Consider the following 18,839-nt stretch of genomic DNA (forward strand, 5'->3'; position numbering starts at 1 on the left):
GCAACATTAATCAAAAAGGTGTCTGATATGGAGGGGCTACGGTGGGGGTGGGGTTATCGAAACCCTAATTCCGAACTTTTCGTTTTTTTTTTTTTTTTTTGAGTTGAGCTTTTCGTTTTGTTGAAGGGAAAAAAGGGGGAAGGATTTATTCCTATTATATAACAATTAGAAAATATATTCAATCGCGGGCAATCCTCCAAAAAAATATTTACCAATTGGGTTTTTGCTTTTATATTTTGCTTCGCCTTGGGGCTTGGGCCTCAACTCTCGGGAAGGTTCTGGATTATTCGATTTTATGATCCAAAGGATTGATTTGTTTGAAAAATATTAAACTATGCCTAAATTATATTTTTATTAAAAAAATAACAGCAAAAGCAACACAAATCCAACAAGAAAAAAATTCAACTGACGTAATTCAAAATTTTCCCTAAATATACGTTTTATTTTTCACAAAATTCTAATAATTGTTAATAATCTTTATGATTCTATGTCCATATTGAAAGTTAGATGCAATATTAATGTAGGCATATATGTTTAGAGAATAATTCTAACATATTGTTCCACGAACAATTCTAAATGAAGATTAAAACTAAGAGACGAAAATTATAGGATATCCACTAAAAAAAATCTTAACCGTTTGATAATAATGTCTTTTGTAAGTTGAGCACTCAAACGAGTTCTTAGATACTTCAAAGAAACTTTGATTATGGGCTGGTTATATCTGGAAATGATACACCCTTTCAGCTGGTTGCCTTTGCGGATTAATATAGACCGGCGTTAAATCTCGGGTATTGGTTTATCTTGCTGGCAGCTTGGTCATGTGGAATTCCAAGAAGCAGAAAACGGTTTTTAGATCCACAACAGAAGCTGAGTATAGAAGCTTGGCTGATGTAGCCTCTGATTTTACATGGGTAAGTGTTCTATTGGACAACATGGTAAGCGTTCTATTGGACAACATGGTAGTCGAGCTTCAGGTACACCGATCATCTGGAGTGACAATTCTAGTGTTTAGCTATGAGTAGAGGTGCACAAAAAATTTGAATATCCGATTTTGCGTAAAAAATATCTGAACAGGATTGGGAAAAACTGGTTTTTTTTTAAACCGGATTGAATATAAAAATCGGATTGTATAACCGATTTGGGAAAAATTAGACGATCGGAAGCGTTCTATTGGACAACATGGTAGTCGAGCTTCAGGGTACACCGATCATCTGGAGTGACAATTCTAGTGTTATAGCTATGAGTAGAGGTGCACAAAAAATTTGAATATCCGATTTTGCGTAAAAAATATCTGAAACAGGATTTGGGAAAAACTGGTTTTTTTTAAACCGGATTGAATATTTAAAAATCGGATTGTATAACCGATTTGGGAAAAAATTAGACGATCGGTTTTTTTACCAGATTAAAAACCGATTTGAAAAAAACCGATTTTTATATGAAAAAAATTGGTCTGTGATTTTAAAAACTAGTCGTTAATATAGCCGTTTGGGGGTTTTTGTGATCTTGTTTTCTAAAAAAAATCATCATTTTACCACCCTAAACATATATAAATAAGTTGGTGATGTATTTGGTTGATTACAACTTTCTCAAATCTTATTACACAACACCTAAATATCTCTCAAATCTTATTTTTGTATTTTTTGTTCATCATGGCTACAAACCGGTTTTTTTCAAATCGAACCCGGTTACACCATCTGGCCCTCCAAACTGGTTAGGATCCGAACCGATTTTTTAAAATCCGGTTTTTTGGCTATGTGAAAAAACCGGATCGATTTTTATCCAATCCGGATCGATTTTTATCCAATCCGGATCGATTTTTTATCCGACTTTATGCATGTCTAGCTATGAGCGCTAATCCGGTTTACCATTCAAAAACAAAACACGTGGAGTTGGATGAGCACTTTGTTCGAGAAAAGGCGGCAGCAAACAAGTTAAAGATTAACTATGTTCCTTCTTCACATCAAGTAGCTTATGGCTTTACTAAAGCGTTGTCAAAAGACTATTTTCACATGTTTAGACAGAAACTAGGGGTTGTATCATTAAAAGAATCATTAAAAGAAGTTTTGAAGGTGGAAGAAGCAGGGAGCATATTGGATAGGTTATGAAGAGTTGATGCGCCAGCTCAGCAGGGTTAGTTAGCTTGTTGTAGGTTGTAGCCGTTTGTAACAGATTTCTGTTGAGGCTATTGTGCAAAGCCTTTCTTGTATAAATAAGATGGTAGTGCTCCTGTAAAAATCAGGAGATTAATATACAATTCTATATTCATTGTCTGTGTTAGTTTTCCATTAGTGGCTGTTAATGATCATTCCATGAAAAGTTGGAACAGATAATCACTACAAAAATATGTATCTTTGACCTGAAGGCTTCAAGACAAACGGCTTTACTGTGAACTCTCTAAATGGCAGGAAACACATGCTGTTGTATGAAAACATATTCAGCAAGTAACTTACATGTTGACTGATCAGCACGACAGCAATATCCGTCCTTGTTGTGAACTCTTTAAATGCTTCTTCAATTTGTTTTACAGAGGTCTCTAAAAGGTGAAAGCAAAAGGAATTCTACAAGTGAAAGATAAAGATGATGATATTTACTTGGATGATGATACTACTGTAGTAATAGAAGAAAGAAAGTTGAAGAGCATACTTGAATCCACAATGAGGTAATTTGTCTTTCTCCTCAAGTCAACATTACCCACTCCGGCAAGCAGAAATCCAACCACCGTGTCCTGAAACAAACGAATTACAAATCAGAAAGGTTAAATCAAATGTTGACAACAATCACCGCACTACCAATCTAATGCTCCATAAGGTGTTACCAATAATGCAGATGAAAATTAAACGGTAAATCGCTTCTCATCGGAGATGTAATTCAATAAAGGTAGTCTTTCCTGAATCATCTAGTTGTAATGAAACAGAAACATGATTTGTAAGAACGGAGATCTGCTTAGCGATTCGGGCCGCCTCAAAAGAAATACTCACCTCGTCGGCGATCATAGCAATAAGAGCTGAGTTGTTTTTGTGGGGATTTGAGTTCTGTTCGCCATTGATGAAACTTTTGAACAACAAAATCAGAATAACCCAAAATATGAATCAGAGGCTGGTACATTCGAAAATTGGCTTAAAAATCTACACTGCTGTTTTAGATTTTGGATCAAATAAGATAATACATAGAAATCTACCTTTGTCTCGAGGATCGGCTGCTCGTACGTTCGTCGTTTGATTTGATTAAAAATAAATAAATTAAAATTGTTGTACCTCTTCTAAACTTTTTTTTCATTTTATGTAAGATTGATTTATGCATTTCAGATTCTTCGAAGAATATTTCGAGAATAAAAACTTTCAAAAAGCTTTATTTTTAAAGATAAAGAATTGAGTGAACATTCTTAAATATAAAGACTTTAAAATTATATATTTTTCGACAGTTGAAAGATCGCAACTCTTTGATATGATATATAATAAGTATTATTTAATATATCAAAATTAAATTTATTATCAATTAACTATATCTACTGAATTTAAAAATTCATGAATAACAATCATATAACATTAAAAATTATTATAAAATCTTTCAAGTAAAACCAACTGAAGGATATGCGAGATCTTTCTTTATGCAATTTACACATCAATCAACTCGTCAAAGGTAAAATAGAAGACGAGCTTGTAAGAATCCAACCAAAAGCCCAGATGGGAGATTTGTGCGCAGGATGACTCAAAATATGCTTTGCTTAAGGCATTGGGAAATAGGCAGTTGGACAGATTGTCTTTCGTGCGACAGCTCGAGAATCCATTACATTATATGCTTTTATTGCCCAAAAGCAAGTTGAAACTCCCCATCGACCCTGTCTTTACTCGTGTCGGGATGTTAGTGGATATGCATTTTGTCCGTTCCCGCATAGAGGATTAATTTAGCTACACGTCCATGAACTATTCTCCATATTTTGAATTGGTTTTAAAATTTATTTTATTTAATCATCGGTATCCGATTTATTATGATCGAGATCGGATACTGCAAACACTCATTGTGGGGCGATACTTTCAATCCAATTTGCTCCATTCATAACGTCATAATTCAAACCTCTGATATTAGTTAAAGAATTTAATATCTTATCCCACTAGACAAAACTGATTATTAATGATCTTTGTTATACGGATTACAATACCTAAACAATCTATAATCTCAACCTATAAAAAAAATTAAGTATATTCACGCATGCGGTCTTATAGATATTATAAAGACAATACTATCAACTGAACTAATATTCAATTGATAAATTAATCTTGAATTTCAAACATTCTAAAATTGTCATTATGTTATCAACTCAAATCATCTATTAGACTTTTTATGCAAATAGAAGTTATTAATTTTTTTAAAAAAGAGGAATATCTAAGATTACAATGAGCATATAATTAGAACATATCTCTATAACCATTAATACAAAAAAGTAGTCACTTGAGATCATACAAGGATCATACAATAAAAAATGTTAGAAAATATTTCAAAAAAACTCAAACAAAATACAGAAATGAACATATCTAGCTACATCAGCAAGCGAACCACATGTGATCAAACTATTAAAAGACTATCGATAATCTCATATCATAATTGAGCATCATGAGAAAACTAACTTCGAACACAAAATGCGTATCTAAATATAATCCAAGACTCTAAAGCAGGGAGGATAAGTAAAAATAATAAATAAACGTCATCTTGTTCAGCCATGTTGATGTCAAATTTAATCTTAAAAATATAACGAAAAGAACGATCAAACGACTGATAAAGAAAATAGAATACTTATCAAAAAGGAAGACAATGAAAACATGTCATTAAGACAAATTTATGAAAAATAAAATAATAAAATAAAATAAAAAATCTGATGTAAAATAATAATAAATATAAATGGCTAATAACCAATATTAAAATTGATCGTTCACCTTGATTAATCTAAACCGACACGCGTCGCACACGTGATTTTGGTGGGTAAGTCTCCCAACGAGGATTTTCTGCATATACAAGAACTCGAATCCGAGAAATTGTTTCAAACTATATCAATCTGCTTATGAACCGACCCGACCCGTGTCGTACACCAGGCTTTGTTGGGTGTCTCCTAATGGAAATTTTTTGTATACACAATGACTCGAATTTGAGACCTTGCTTAATCAATATCAAATTGCTTACCACTTAAACTAAATCGTTAGTAGAGATTTTTATAATCCATATATTAGGTTGATTATTAAATATCAGCTCAAATGTTATATACAATATATTTAAAGCACGTGGGTTAGAATATGAACACGTTTTCTTGTCGCATAAGTTATTTAGATTTTACTTAGTATAGAAATAGTTTTTTATTTTTGAATATGTGAATTAAAATTTAACTCACATGTTTAGAAAATATTTTAGGGTTTATTTGAATTGATATTTAATGTCTTAGCTAACGTAAGGATTTGATACATACAACATGAATGCTTGAGGATTCAGTTAAAATATATTAAAAGTTAAGAGCTAATTTTAAATCTAAATTATAGTTTGGATATCTGATGCAATTAATCCTAATTTAAATGACTATTAAAAACGGGAAGAAAAAGAAAGGAAGTCGAATTGCATTTTGGAGAAGAGAACGAAAAAGATTTCACTGAAAACGATGCATACTGTGTTCTCAGTTGACGATTTCTCGGACTCCTTTTGGGATGCGCCGTTGGGGATGAACCGAAGCCAATCGGAGTGGGCTTTGGATATTTTTCTCGAAGAGTTTTCCGGTACCGGCGGGGCGATCCCGGTGTCGCGTTCGAGTGAGAGTGTGATTGGTCCCTCTTTAGCGGAACCTCAACTGTCCGCTTCGAAATATGACGGCGACGGTGATGATGACGTGGTGGAGATCAAAAGGCCTGGTAATCAGAATCATAGCTCTCCGCCGTCCTCTCTGAAACCGAAGGTCCCGATTGATTCCGATGAGGTCCAGGCGACCCTGAAGAGCAAGCTCGAGCAAGCCTATGTTGTATTTGCTCTCTCTCGTGTATCACTCTTTCTCCAATCTCGATTTTCGAATTGTATTCTTTATTGTATAATATAAGCAATATCAGTATGCATGTCTTTTTTTGAAAAAAAAATTATTCAGACGTCAGCTGTGAAGGCAGAAGCTTCGGCTGCTCAACCTGAAGATCAGTCGCTTCAATCGAAATCCCAAGTTCAAGGTAAGCTTTTGCTTTGCATGCCTTTGATTTGACTTTTCCCCCTTTATCCTTATGAATTTAGTCTTTTAGATTTTACTATTTTATCTAATGCAATAGCTAATTTAGACTAAGGATGAAGAAACGTTTACGTTTCTTATTCTTGTTGGAGCGACTGATATTTGAATGCAATTCCTGTGATACAAGCATACGACTTAGTTACTCAACCCTGTAATTAAATTATTAGTTACCCTTCTGTTTCAGATTTTATGGACACCATTTTTTTGTTCAAAATTATGAAGCCAATGTCGAGTTAGTTCAAAGGGGTAATTATATTCCTGAGCAGGAGTCGGTTCAAATAGAGCTATGGTTTGTGTTGAAAATTGCTCATTTCCGTGTTAGGATGCTTGTATTTTGGCAAATTGGAGTTTAGTTGGAAATATCACTAGTCATATACAAAGCGATAAGCATTTTCTTGCTCACAAGTATGATTCATTGTAATAGGAGGCGCAAACTTTAATCGAGTTTAATTTAATTTCTAAACTGGCAGACGGACCCTTATATACTATGTTACTCGGACATGGGTGTTAGTGTCGGACAGGGTTATGAATGAATTTTTCTAAGGTTTTCCATAAATTTGAAAGATCCTTGGAAGTCATATAATCATATCCCCATATGCAAGAGTTGAACAAGGAAATTCATGAGAAATGGAAAGTCGAGCAACATAGCTTATATGCTATGGCAAGTCTATATGATATTGAATCAATGTAGTTCATCCAGTTTTTGATTTGTTGGGGGTCGGATTATGGAAGAAATCAGAATCAATTATATGAATACTTCTGTAGTTTGGACACTTTAAGTTACCTACATCAATGATTCATTGGCTTCTTGCTGAACTGTAGGAAAGCGTTGCGGTTCATTTAGTTTTCACCGGAACCTTTCTGTCATATCATGCATGACTGTTTTAGTAACAGTAAATTACTAATAGCCAGGTTTTTACTTTTCATGAAGTGCAATATGACTTGATCTTCGGTTCATGCTTGAGCTGAAAGAGTGAAGGAAAGGAAAATGAGAAAACTGATGGAGGGATATATAAATATGGATTTAATTTGCTTTACTGGATTTGATAACTTTACATAACCATTCAAACAAGAAATGGAACATTAGCCCGTTTATATTTCATTTTTCTCTAATTCTCCTTCTTATTCCTTATTTTTCTCCACATTTTTTATTACCCAAGTGCTACGAGATATGCCAAAGAACTTTGGAGCTCTTCGTGTATTAATTTGGTTCTCCTTTTTCCATAACTAGTTTACATATGATAATGTCTTGCTGATAAAAATTCTTCCATTGAAGGGTCCTCAAAGGCTCAAGGACAGGGTGAACCAGATGCTACACCTTGTGGAATGTTGTCTGTGTCAACTACACAGAAAAAAAGAGGGGTACAAAGGAGGCAATAACAAATGTATCATCGGGAGAGATTCAGATGATGACGAACTTAGAGAACTGAAACCACTGACAACATGGATCCAGCTGATGCAAAGCGTGCAAGGAGGTAATCAAGTTTTCTGCTTTTTTTTCTTGTATATTCATTGGTTTGAGGATTTGCAATGCTATCTTTCTGTTCTTTATTCTCTTTTCCTTAACATGTTTGATTTCCTTTCTTCTTATCTTTTATTTGCTTTAATTAGAAGGGTCAGTATTTCTTAAGTAATAGTTGTGAGCTAATTTGTGTTATCTTCAAAGGACTCAAATACTTATTTGTAAATAGACTCGAACTAATGATTCTATACTACTTAATTGAACAAAATTATACTATCCGTTTCAAGAATTAATCCAAACACAAGCATTCTAAGCAGTAATTGCCTATTTCACTTCCAGATTTGTGAATTAATAAATTCTTGCTAAACTCAATCTCAATTCGTTGATGCGATCAAAAAATTGCCCTGGACTAATTGGTACGTTGGTGATGGGTCAGAATGCTGTCAAACCGAGAATCAGCCAGACGCTCTAGAAGAAGAAAGCAAACACATACGAGTGAACTTGAAGCACAGGTTTTGACACGCCATTCCTCCTACCCCCTAATGGTCTGGTGTATCTTGTTTTATTGTCTTTTTGATCCTGCAAGTGATTTTTTCTAGGTTGGTCAACTAAGTGTTGATCATTCAACATTACTCAAGACTCTAAGTGACACGAATCATAAATATGATGAAGCTGCTGTTGACAATAGAATTTTGAAGGCTGATATCGAGACATTAAGAGCAAAGGTAAACCATCACCTTCAAGTCAGTCACCATTCCCTAATTTGCATTTTCTTATTGTGGTCCATTTACTCTTCAGTTAGTTGACTTATGGATCCTGTTGAAAGTTTTTTCAACATAAGAACATGTTATTGTGACACCATGAAGTTTGTGAAGATTAGTTAGTTAAACTCTGAAAAGCAATAGGCAAATTCATTTTCCTTCATATAGGATTAAAGGGTTTAATCATAAACGAAGTTGCACATTATAGTTGCTGCAATTCTCTCAGGGAAGGGAGATTAATTTGTTTTGGCGTGTCCAACTATATACTTGAAATTACTTATGATTTGTATGTCTCCCTATTAATTATATAATGGATACTGACATGATCTCGCGTTTGCTAATTCACCAGAGTTACGTTGCTGGACATCAGATATTAATGTCAGTATTTGGACTGTTGTGAAACAGTCTTGCATCTTTATGCCTGAAATTGCTGCAAGTGATTATAGCTTCATTGTTGATCCTGATAAATGCAACTTTAATTCCGTGTCTATCAGGTTGATTGTTGTATTTGAATTTTCAGGTAAAAATGGCTGAAGAAACAGTTAAGAAGGTGACGGGGATTAACCCTGCTCCATTTAGACACAATATAGCTAACGTCGGCTTGCCTTTTGTTAGCAGTCCTTTGGAAGCATATCCTGTTACTCCTGTCCAATTGCAGCCGAACAATAATCAGTTTTTTCACCAACCAGTTCCGAGCATGGCCACTCCCATGCACCATCGGAGAGTGGAAAGCTGTTTCGTGGGCAACACCCTGGTTCCTCCTACCGTGAATCTACATACCAAAGGAGTGAAAAACGTCAATGAAACGTCCACATTGCAGCATACACCAGGCTCGGAGCTCGTTCAAGATCCGATTGGCCGAGGTGTCAGTCCAAGCGGATTCATGTCTGGCTGGGAACCTAGACAACATGCAGCTACCAAGAACAAGAAGCAAAGTTGAATGTCGGTGCCCTTCCCGTCGTGTTTTCCGAGATGGGGTTCGAGAAGCTTAGTTGGTAGTACAAGTATTAGTTAAAAATATATTCATAGGCATGCACTCTCACTGCTCTTTTGCATGTAACTTCTAGGCATTATAACATTGACTGCCAAGTCCATCCAGTGAACCCTTATTTGGTAAATTATTATCTATGAAAATAATACGAACCTTATTATTATAACATTGACAGGGTCGATAAAGAACGGTCGTCCCCTTGAAAATTTTAACATAAGAAGTCACGCCTAGGGTAAAATTCGAACTAAAATACTAGTCATGAGTTTGCATAATAATAATAATAATCATAATAATAACAATAATATCATGCAACATCAAGCAATAAAGTTCTGTCAGAATTAGAAAAAGGATGAACGCAAACTACGCTATTTTTCGTTAAATTTTATTTTATCTTTCTTATTTTACTCATTGTACTCTTAATTTTTTTAATTCAATTACTGAACTTTCGATTTGTTTCTGTTTTGATCAATATGGATTATTATTATTATTATTATTATTATTATTATGTGGCATTTTTCTTCTTATTATTTAATATAAAAATAATTTAAAATAAATAAAAAATATTTTTTATTATTAAATAAAAAAACTAAAATAATCATCTCCCACCGTGGATCATCGTCGACCTTCAAAATAATAATAAAATTATTTTTATATTAAATAATAATAATAAATATCACATCATACTTAAATAATAATAAACTAATTTAGAGTGATCAAAACAATAGTAATTCAAGTCCGATTAGTAAATTGGAAAAATTGAAAGTAAATTGACTAAAATATGAGAGAGAGTAAAATTCAGTAAGAAATGATGTATTTTGTCATTTTAAAAAGTCTGATTAAAATAAAAAATCGATTCAAATTTCATTTTATTTTAATATTATTTTTACATCTTTAACATTTAAATTCGACATCTTACTTTAATAAACTCGATTTAACAGGCAAGAAGGAATCAGATTTGTCTTTTTCTATTCTTTTTACAAAGTTCGTAATGACCAAATTTTTTATTTCTTATTTATTTTTTCATTTTAAAGGTTAGAAAAGTAAAATCAACTGCCGATGCGTATAAACAAACAGAGTTAGGGTTGGTGTGAGGTTGCTTTCGCAAATATAAATGTAAATAAATAAATAACTCGAATAATGTGGCATAACGATTAACGACACCTTATATTATTTTATTATAATTATACACTGGATGTGACCCCACCTAATTTTATTTTTATACAATTTGGAGAAATTATTATATAGTCGATTCAAGGGTTTTTTTTATATAAATAAACAGTCGCACGGCTTTCGTGTTATGAAATCACAAGATGTTATAATGATCAGAATAAAGTAAGAGGCACAGAAACGACGACATTCGGCACTCCTTAGCGAAAACATAATATTAAAAAGGGTAAACTACAAATTCAGTACTTAAACTATTAATTTTAATTTATTTTAATATTTAAACTTTTAATTTTTTAAAATCACACATAATATATAATCTATCTTTCATTTTAGTACTCCGTTAAAAACTTAACATTAATTTTGGAAAAAATAGAAAGTTTATGAAAGCACTCCCACTATCCCACTGTGAAATTAGGTCCTTAAATTTAGGATCATCAATGGAAATTACAAGAAAAATCTAAAATATAGAGAATTTAAAATTTCTAGGGTGACCCCTCGATTCCTCCCTGTTTCTTCTGGGATGTTCAAATTTAGGATTTACTTCCTAAACCTCAGACTGTATCAAAAATAATTACTGTATGAATATTTTAAAATGTTAACATATCTTTTCCCCTAAAAATGATCATTTTCAATACAAACTAAAAGAATATAAAGAAATATATGTCAATGAGTAGAACGATAGTTTTTAGAAAAAATGCATATCATCATTTCAATTGAAGTAATTAATATTGATAGTATTTTAAATTAATTAATGATATTATAAAAACGTCATTTGAAGTATACGTCGATGATAATAAAAACACAATTTCAATAAGTCATTCGAGAAACAAACACGATAAGGGATGTTCATATAAGATCGAAGCCCCAAGGCATCCTGGTCACTTGTTCAGTGTTATTCCCATCATTTTACAAGGGGCATCTGTGCTCCCCCTATTAAGGTCATAGCGTAACCTTGCGATACATTACATAAAAAACTAATTAATAATACTATAAAAGCAAAAGATTGAATGGTTAATAAAGTTTGGAGTCTCAATTTTTTTACTCATTTTTATTTTATTTTATTTTTTATTATTTGTGAATTTATTCTTAGTTATTCTAATCTAATTAATTATCGATTTATTCGTTTGCACATTAATTATTGATATAATCCGATCTTAAATTATAATCATACAAATATATTGATTAATTTTATAATTAAAATTAGAAAGAAAAAAAAAGATTATACACCAAACTAAAATAATGAAAATTGTTATCAAGTATTAGGTGAAATATAGAAGGGGAAAACACATTCTTAAGAGTAAAAGTCTACGATTCGACCTTGAATTTTTCCTACGTAACATGTTAGCACAAACTCTATCATTTGACTGGTTCAGTCCCACTGGACCATCCCCTAGCAGGGATAGGAACTGGACCACGGGTCCTGGTCTAAACCCCTAAAATCCCAATCCTCAAATGCCCTCCACCAAAGCCAATAAGGTTGTTTGACCCTCAAAGCTAACACGACAAAATCCATCCATGTTTCAATGGAGATTATATGTTGTTCAGTTTTCACATCCATATCTTTCATTTCCTTCATTTTGGGCAATTAAGAAGAAGCAAAGAAGTAAGAAACCGACACCATGCCACATTCATATGGGCATCTGGCGATACATCAAGCACAAAACAATTAGAAATGCCAACTACTATATACAAAGGAATCAGAATAACGTCTTTCACAGCCAAATATTAATCTTTTACAAGAAGAAATTAGTACAAATTAATTTGCAATTAGAAAATCTTATCATGTATACTTTAAAAAGGTTGTTTATTATCAAAATCAAATCCCCTTTGATTAACCATCTTGCAGATTACACTAATTCTCCAATTTCAACGCGTTATCTTAACACCGACCAAGAAAGCCATAATTGACCAATCTTGTGAAGCAAAAGTAATTAGTCCAATGCCAGAAAATAAGTTTCGAGGTAAAAAAGCAATATCAAAACATAATTATTTATCGATTGATTGCTAATTCGTTTAAACATATAATATATTTTTATATATGCCATCAATAAAATACTCCACTAAAGGATGTTATAGAGCACAGAATCAGTTGAAGAATCAATTAAAAATAGCTCAAGAGTCTGGACTAACCTCACAAATTCTGCACGAGCCTGGTAAATAAAATTTTAGTCCCTTAAGATTAGAACAGTAAATGAATATCAGAAACTGATAATTTGTGGAATATATAAAATAAAAAAAAGGAAGAAAGAATAAAAAAACACGAGATGAGGAATCACCTTTGTTTTTTCTCTTTGCTTTGATTCCATGAATTCAAAGATCCCTGTGCAGAAGATCAAACTTAACAAAATCCCAACAAGAATACAACTTTATATGAGAATAAGAAACATAAGGATTAAAACAAATTATAAAAAATTTATTCTTTTTAGTAAAAATCAGATCAACCCTTGCATAAAAAGTGGAGGGGATTCTTCAAACAGTTAAGTCATGTTCCACTATGTATTTGATTTTCCAATAACCCAAAAGAGAAAAAGAAAGTCAAAAATTTATTGTTTCATTTCATCTTCAATGGCTGAAGCGAAACCAGTCACCATCTTAATTCTTCACCCCAATCTTCCATTCTTCTTTCTTCATGTTTTTAACCTTCCCTTCATCTTCTTCAAAGCTCTCAGACAAAGCAAATATGGGTTCCCCCAACTCAGCATCTTCAACTGAGTTTTTATCCTCGGGATTCACTTCAAACAATGATTGGCCTGTCTTTAGCTTTGGAATCAGTCCGAATTCTTTGGGCGTTCCAGTTACAGATGTAGGTGATGGTGGAGGTGTGATTCTACTGTAATGAGAGAGCCATTTGGCCTTGATATACTCAGCTTTTCGCCATGGAGGAATATGCATTCCTTTCTTCTTCAGGCATTGCTTTACTGATTCGGAAACAATAGCAATTATCTTCTGGAGACGATTGGCTTTGCCGACAAAGATGTAGGGAAGCATTTGGAGTATTGATTTGTAAGTCTTCGTTGTTCTGGCGAGTTCGAATTCGATCTGAAATCGATGTCGATCAACAACGTTCCCTTCAATCATCACATCTATGTATCATACTCCCCTGCTTATCAAAACAAAACAAAAATATTAAAAACAAGAAATAAAATTCAAGCCATTGCGTAGGATTCGGATGGCATAAACTAGTTTGAAGACAGAGGGAGAAAGAAAATACCGGCGGGAAAAGAGGTCGATTTTTCCCAGAAAGATTTGCAGATAGAAGCATCGTATCCAAGGGTCAATAATCCATCAATAACAATTTTCCTGCAAAATTCATCTTTGCTCTTACAGTTCCTGTTATTTTCCACAATCTTCGCTGTATCCGCCAATAATTTTTTTTCATTCACAGTCATAGGATAAACCAAACTCTGTTCCATAAAAGAACAAAAACACATTAAAAAATACTAAAAGTTTAGGATAAAAAGAAAATTGAAGAGAACTAAGGCGGAATTACTGTTATACCTTTAAGATTTCAGATGCTTCAGCGGAAGAATTAAGATTGGACCTGGAGTCACCAAAGAAACCGTCCATTTCGTCATCGGAGCTGTGGCTGCAGCTACGACTGCTGAAGCAGTTACGGCCGTTACACCTAACCGCACAAGATTGTTGTTTCTCGTTACTTTCTTCAATGAAATTCTGAACCATTTTCGCCAAGCAAACGGAGCTCGGCTCGAACTCAGCAGCGCATTCTTTGCTGAAAGGAAGCTCATGGGCGATGACTGCGACGGCATCGATCTTCTCCATCGAGGAATTTCTTAGAACGCTAGGGAACGGCCGCTCAAACAGACGCTTGAACCGTGATTTCACCGCTGGCTGCTTTACTGCCTCCGACCGCGACGCCGCTGCCTCTTCTAGTGTTTTGAAGTCGATCGGTTGGATCTTCATCGGAAAAGGCATGTTTCTCAGCATTCAAAAAAAGCCGCTTCCACCGTTACCACGGCTGCTCTTCAAACTCTCGTTGATTCTTCGTTTTTCGATGAGATCAGCGAACACAATTAACACAGAAATTCACATTTTAGTCAAAAATTAAAAATTAATGCGGTTTAATCAAGACACGAGACTCTTAACGTTGATTATAATATACTATTATTTGCATCTAATTTGCAGACAATGCATGGAATAACTTTAAAACTCAGCTAATCAGAGTCGCTTTTCTTTTTTCCCTTTTTTCAGATACGGTTAAAGTTCTCGAATCAAGCAACGGGACGAGGACATAATGTTAATGCGATGGGAATTCACGCGAAGATCATGAGTGGCTAGCGCCTCCACATTACCGGAACTTAGTTTACAGGCGATAATTGACCGGCGAAGAGAAGGAAATCGAAGACGAAATAAAGAAAACAACGAAATGAGCTTTAAAAATGTAAATGAGCTGAGAGTGTTAATAGGGGAAGCTAGGGGTGCTTAAAGTTCGAACTCGATTCGGTCAAAATTCGGTAAACGCTCGACTTGAACTTAAATTCAACTCGAAACTTTAACGAGTTGAACCGAGTAAAGTTTAACTCGACTCGATAAGTTCGCGAGTAACTCGTTAGTTTTTTAAAAATATATTTTTAATAATTACTTCAAAATTATTTCATTCAAAAAATAAATCTAAATAATAATTATTAATTTATTAATAAATAATAAAAAATAATAAGTTAATTGATCGATTATTTTTTAATAAATGATAAAATATTATTTTAATACAAAAAAATCAAGCCTGATATCCTTGTATAGTATTAATAAATTATTTTTTAGTTAAAAAAATAAGGTAAAATTTTTAGTAAGCTAAAAAAATTAGATAAAATTTTTAATGAGTTTAACGAACAACGAGTTAAACTTAACAGACAACAAGTCGAGTCGAGTAACAAAATTTTTTAAACGAATATGAGTCAAGCAGTGTCCAACTCACAATCGACTCACTCGATAAACATTCTAGTAAAGTGGCCCTGGCCATTTATAAAGGCCAGAGGATGAGTATTGCTGACGTCGATTTTGATTACTAACTTTGAAATTTGACATGACGAAAGAATTATTTTGTTGAATTTTTGGGTGTGTTGACCCGTAAACCCGTTTCTTTTCTGTTGGTTTTACACGATGCCACGTAAAGGAGCGTGACTATGAGGTGCCGGTTCATGGACTAGAGTCCCATGGGTCTTTTGATATACTTGGGCTTAATTTATGATTCACTCCTTGAACTACATCTATTCTTTCATTTGGGTACCTTCAATTTTTGTCCCACTTTAGTATTTATATTATCAAAAAATGACACGAACCAAGTTACTTTAGTAGTTAAAATAATAGTTGTTATTCTTAGAGGTCTCATGTTTGAGCACTGAAGATTGTAGGGTATTTGAGTATTAATTGTCAAATGATCGAGTCTTTAGAATATATACAATCACTTGTGAGCACCCTAGATTAAGTAAAAAAAAGGATAAATTACACCTTTAATACCTAAATTATTAGTTTTAGTTCGTTGTAATACCTAAACTTTTAATTTTTCCAAAACCATACCTAGTGTTTAGTTATTGTTTCATTTTAGTACCCTACCGTTAAAAACTTGACATGTTTAGTACATAAATTGTCAATTTTGGTTTATTTTAGTACCTAAACTTTCAATTTTCTTCAAAATGTAACATTAAATTTTGAACAGAGGTACTGAAATGAAACAAAAACTAAACTCTAGGTATGATTTTGAAAAGAATTACAACAACAACAACAACAAAACCCTATTCCCATATGTAATGGGATTAGGGGGAGGTAGGGTAGTAGGCTGTCCCCAACGCCAGGTTGAGAGCAGCTTCCGTGGAAGACCTCTGACAGTCAGAAAAATTTAAAAATAAAGATAAAAATTTAAATCACTTACATTACCTATTAATCACAAAAAAAAACTTATGTGGGTTTTATAAACTTATAACCAATTAAAAAATGTGGAATTTCTTTGTGAGTTTCGGGAAGACATTAATGGCCTAAGATCCACATTTATGAATTGAAAGGTCAGGATGATCAATTTTACAATCAGTTGTTAAAATCAACAGATATTCATATCGTTCATTTGAACAAAAAATAAACCTTTCTTATTGGATGATCATAATACTTTTCAAAATTTAAAGTTGTTGATCAATGAAGAACAATATTATCATATTTTTAGCAATAAGATACCAAGGTGAGTGATTGCCTCATTCTACAATAGAAATAATAACATTAATTTTTTAATAATACATATTCCTATTTGTTGAAATTTTTGTTGTAAGGTGTTGAAATATTGGAAAGCTTTGGAAGTCCTTGCTTGCTTGCAATCATTTTAGTTTAGATCGCTGTGTGTGTAAATGAATAATGTCTTCTTTCTATGTCTCACCCCCCCCCCCCACACACACACACAATGAAATTTTACATTTTTCATATGTAAGAGCGTAAAAAGACAATAGTTTGCATAGAGGGGGAAAAACAACCTTTATACAATTGCTATCAATTACTACTATGGCTGCAGTCAACAATGACATCGATGACTAGGTGGTTTTAGGGACGAAGTCAATATACCAATTCAAAGGGATAAAATATAATTAATTATAAAAATAAGGAGATAAATTATAATTAATCATAGAGAATGAAGGGGACAAAATCAAAATAAACTAAAATTAGAAGGTATAATTTGATACCAAGTTGTTGTTGATCATTTTAAATTGATCATTTTATTATAATAATATAAATTACTAAAATATTATTTTTGAAAGTGAAGTGATAAACTCAAGAAGAATGAAACAAAATTAATGGCTAGTATGTTTCACACTATCATTTAGTATGTTGTCAATAAAAATGTAATAGAGTATATGATATGCTTCTATTGGATGTCAATATTTCTACGATAAAATAAGATTAAAATAGTAATTTAAATACCAACGGGTTGATTAAAATGGTAAGCAGTTTGATATCGCTTAAACAATGTCTCAGGTTTGAGTCATTGTGTATGCAGAAAATCTATGTTGGGAGACTCATACACCAAATCAGGTATGTGACCCGTGTCGGTACAAATTAGTTAAGACGAAGCATTAGAATTAGAGGCAATAGTATAATAAAGTGAAGAAATGATTATATACAAAATAGAGAAATACGTATAACTAAGAGACCAAATCGGGAATTTAATCCTACCTCGCGATAATGAGGTTTCAAAACTTATTCATGATGGTTTCCTAGGGGAAGTTCGGTAAACTATCTTTGCCATGGTCTTACGACACACCGTACAAATTCTGACAACACACAGAACGGCAATTTTGTCATTTCGTCCCTTTTTAAGTTAAAATGGATAATGCTCGTTTTGAATGTGAGTGATTTCAGAAGTGGTGTTTGTGAAATTTTAAATAATATTATTTAATTAATTTTTTTTCATATTAATTTTTTAATCAAATTATTATAACTAAAATTTTAAATTTATTGTTGACAAATATTTAAGAAAATATTTTTTTTTTAAATAATCAAACCGCAATTAACCTAAATTAATCGAGACTTTAAAAAAGTAATAAAAGTGTGGGTAAGATGGTGTTTTAGAGTAGGAAAGGTGGGAGTAGAGGGTAAAACTGGAATTTACTGGAAAAGGCGGGGTCGGTTCACCCTTCAATGACGGTTGGTTTTTTTTGGTGTTTTTGGGATAAAAGGCGGAGATGCTAAAGTAAATCGGGAATACTGTGGGGGGCTAAATAGGGAAAACACTATAAATTTCGGGGCTCACCGCAGAACCAGTTTAACAGATTTAGGGTTAAGATAGACACGTGTTGGATTACTAATAGATGGCTATTTATTGGATTGAGATTGTATTTGTTGGTGTATTAATTATAAGATTTGATACTTAACAATGAGATATCACTTATTAAAATTATAATCAGACATAATTTTAGTTGTTTGGGTATTAAGAAATTGAGAGAAATTTTGATAGGAAAAATGAATCAAATTGGAAAATGAATAACCTTCAAATAATTACTTTGAAGTGTTCTTATTTAAAATTAGGAATTTGATTTATAAAATATGTTATCTTAGCCTTTCCCTATGTTGGCCCAATTATATTTTTATTCAATTTAATCTTTAATTATACCTCTATATTTATTCTTAATGCTATTTATTCTTTTAGTAACGATCACTAGTATTGACTAATTAAGATCATGGATAATAATTAATCGTATTCAATTATTAGTTTTAATT

The 18,839-nt window shown here is 32.8% G+C and overlaps 3 pseudogenes; 1 reads left to right on the plus strand and 2 right to left on the minus strand.

The window, feature by feature from the left end:
- Nucleotides 1–2,333: 2,333 nt before the first annotated feature.
- On the minus strand, nt 2,334–3,116 carry LOC120179907 (annotated as a pseudogene).
- Nucleotides 3,117–5,536: 2,420 nt separating this feature from the next.
- LOC120179909 lies at nt 5,537–9,482 on the plus strand (annotated as a pseudogene).
- Nucleotides 9,483–13,020: 3,538 nt separating this feature from the next.
- Nucleotides 13,021–15,036, minus strand: LOC120179910 (annotated as a pseudogene).
- Nucleotides 15,037–18,839: the final 3,803 nt, after the last annotated feature.

The sequence above is a fragment of the Hibiscus syriacus genome, unplaced genomic scaffold (genome assembly GCF_006381635.1).
Source record: "Hibiscus syriacus cultivar Baekdansim isolate YM2019G1 unplaced genomic scaffold, ASM638163v2 tig00112471_pilon, whole genome shotgun sequence".
Classification (NCBI taxonomy): domain Eukaryota; kingdom Viridiplantae; phylum Streptophyta; class Magnoliopsida; order Malvales; family Malvaceae; genus Hibiscus; species Hibiscus syriacus.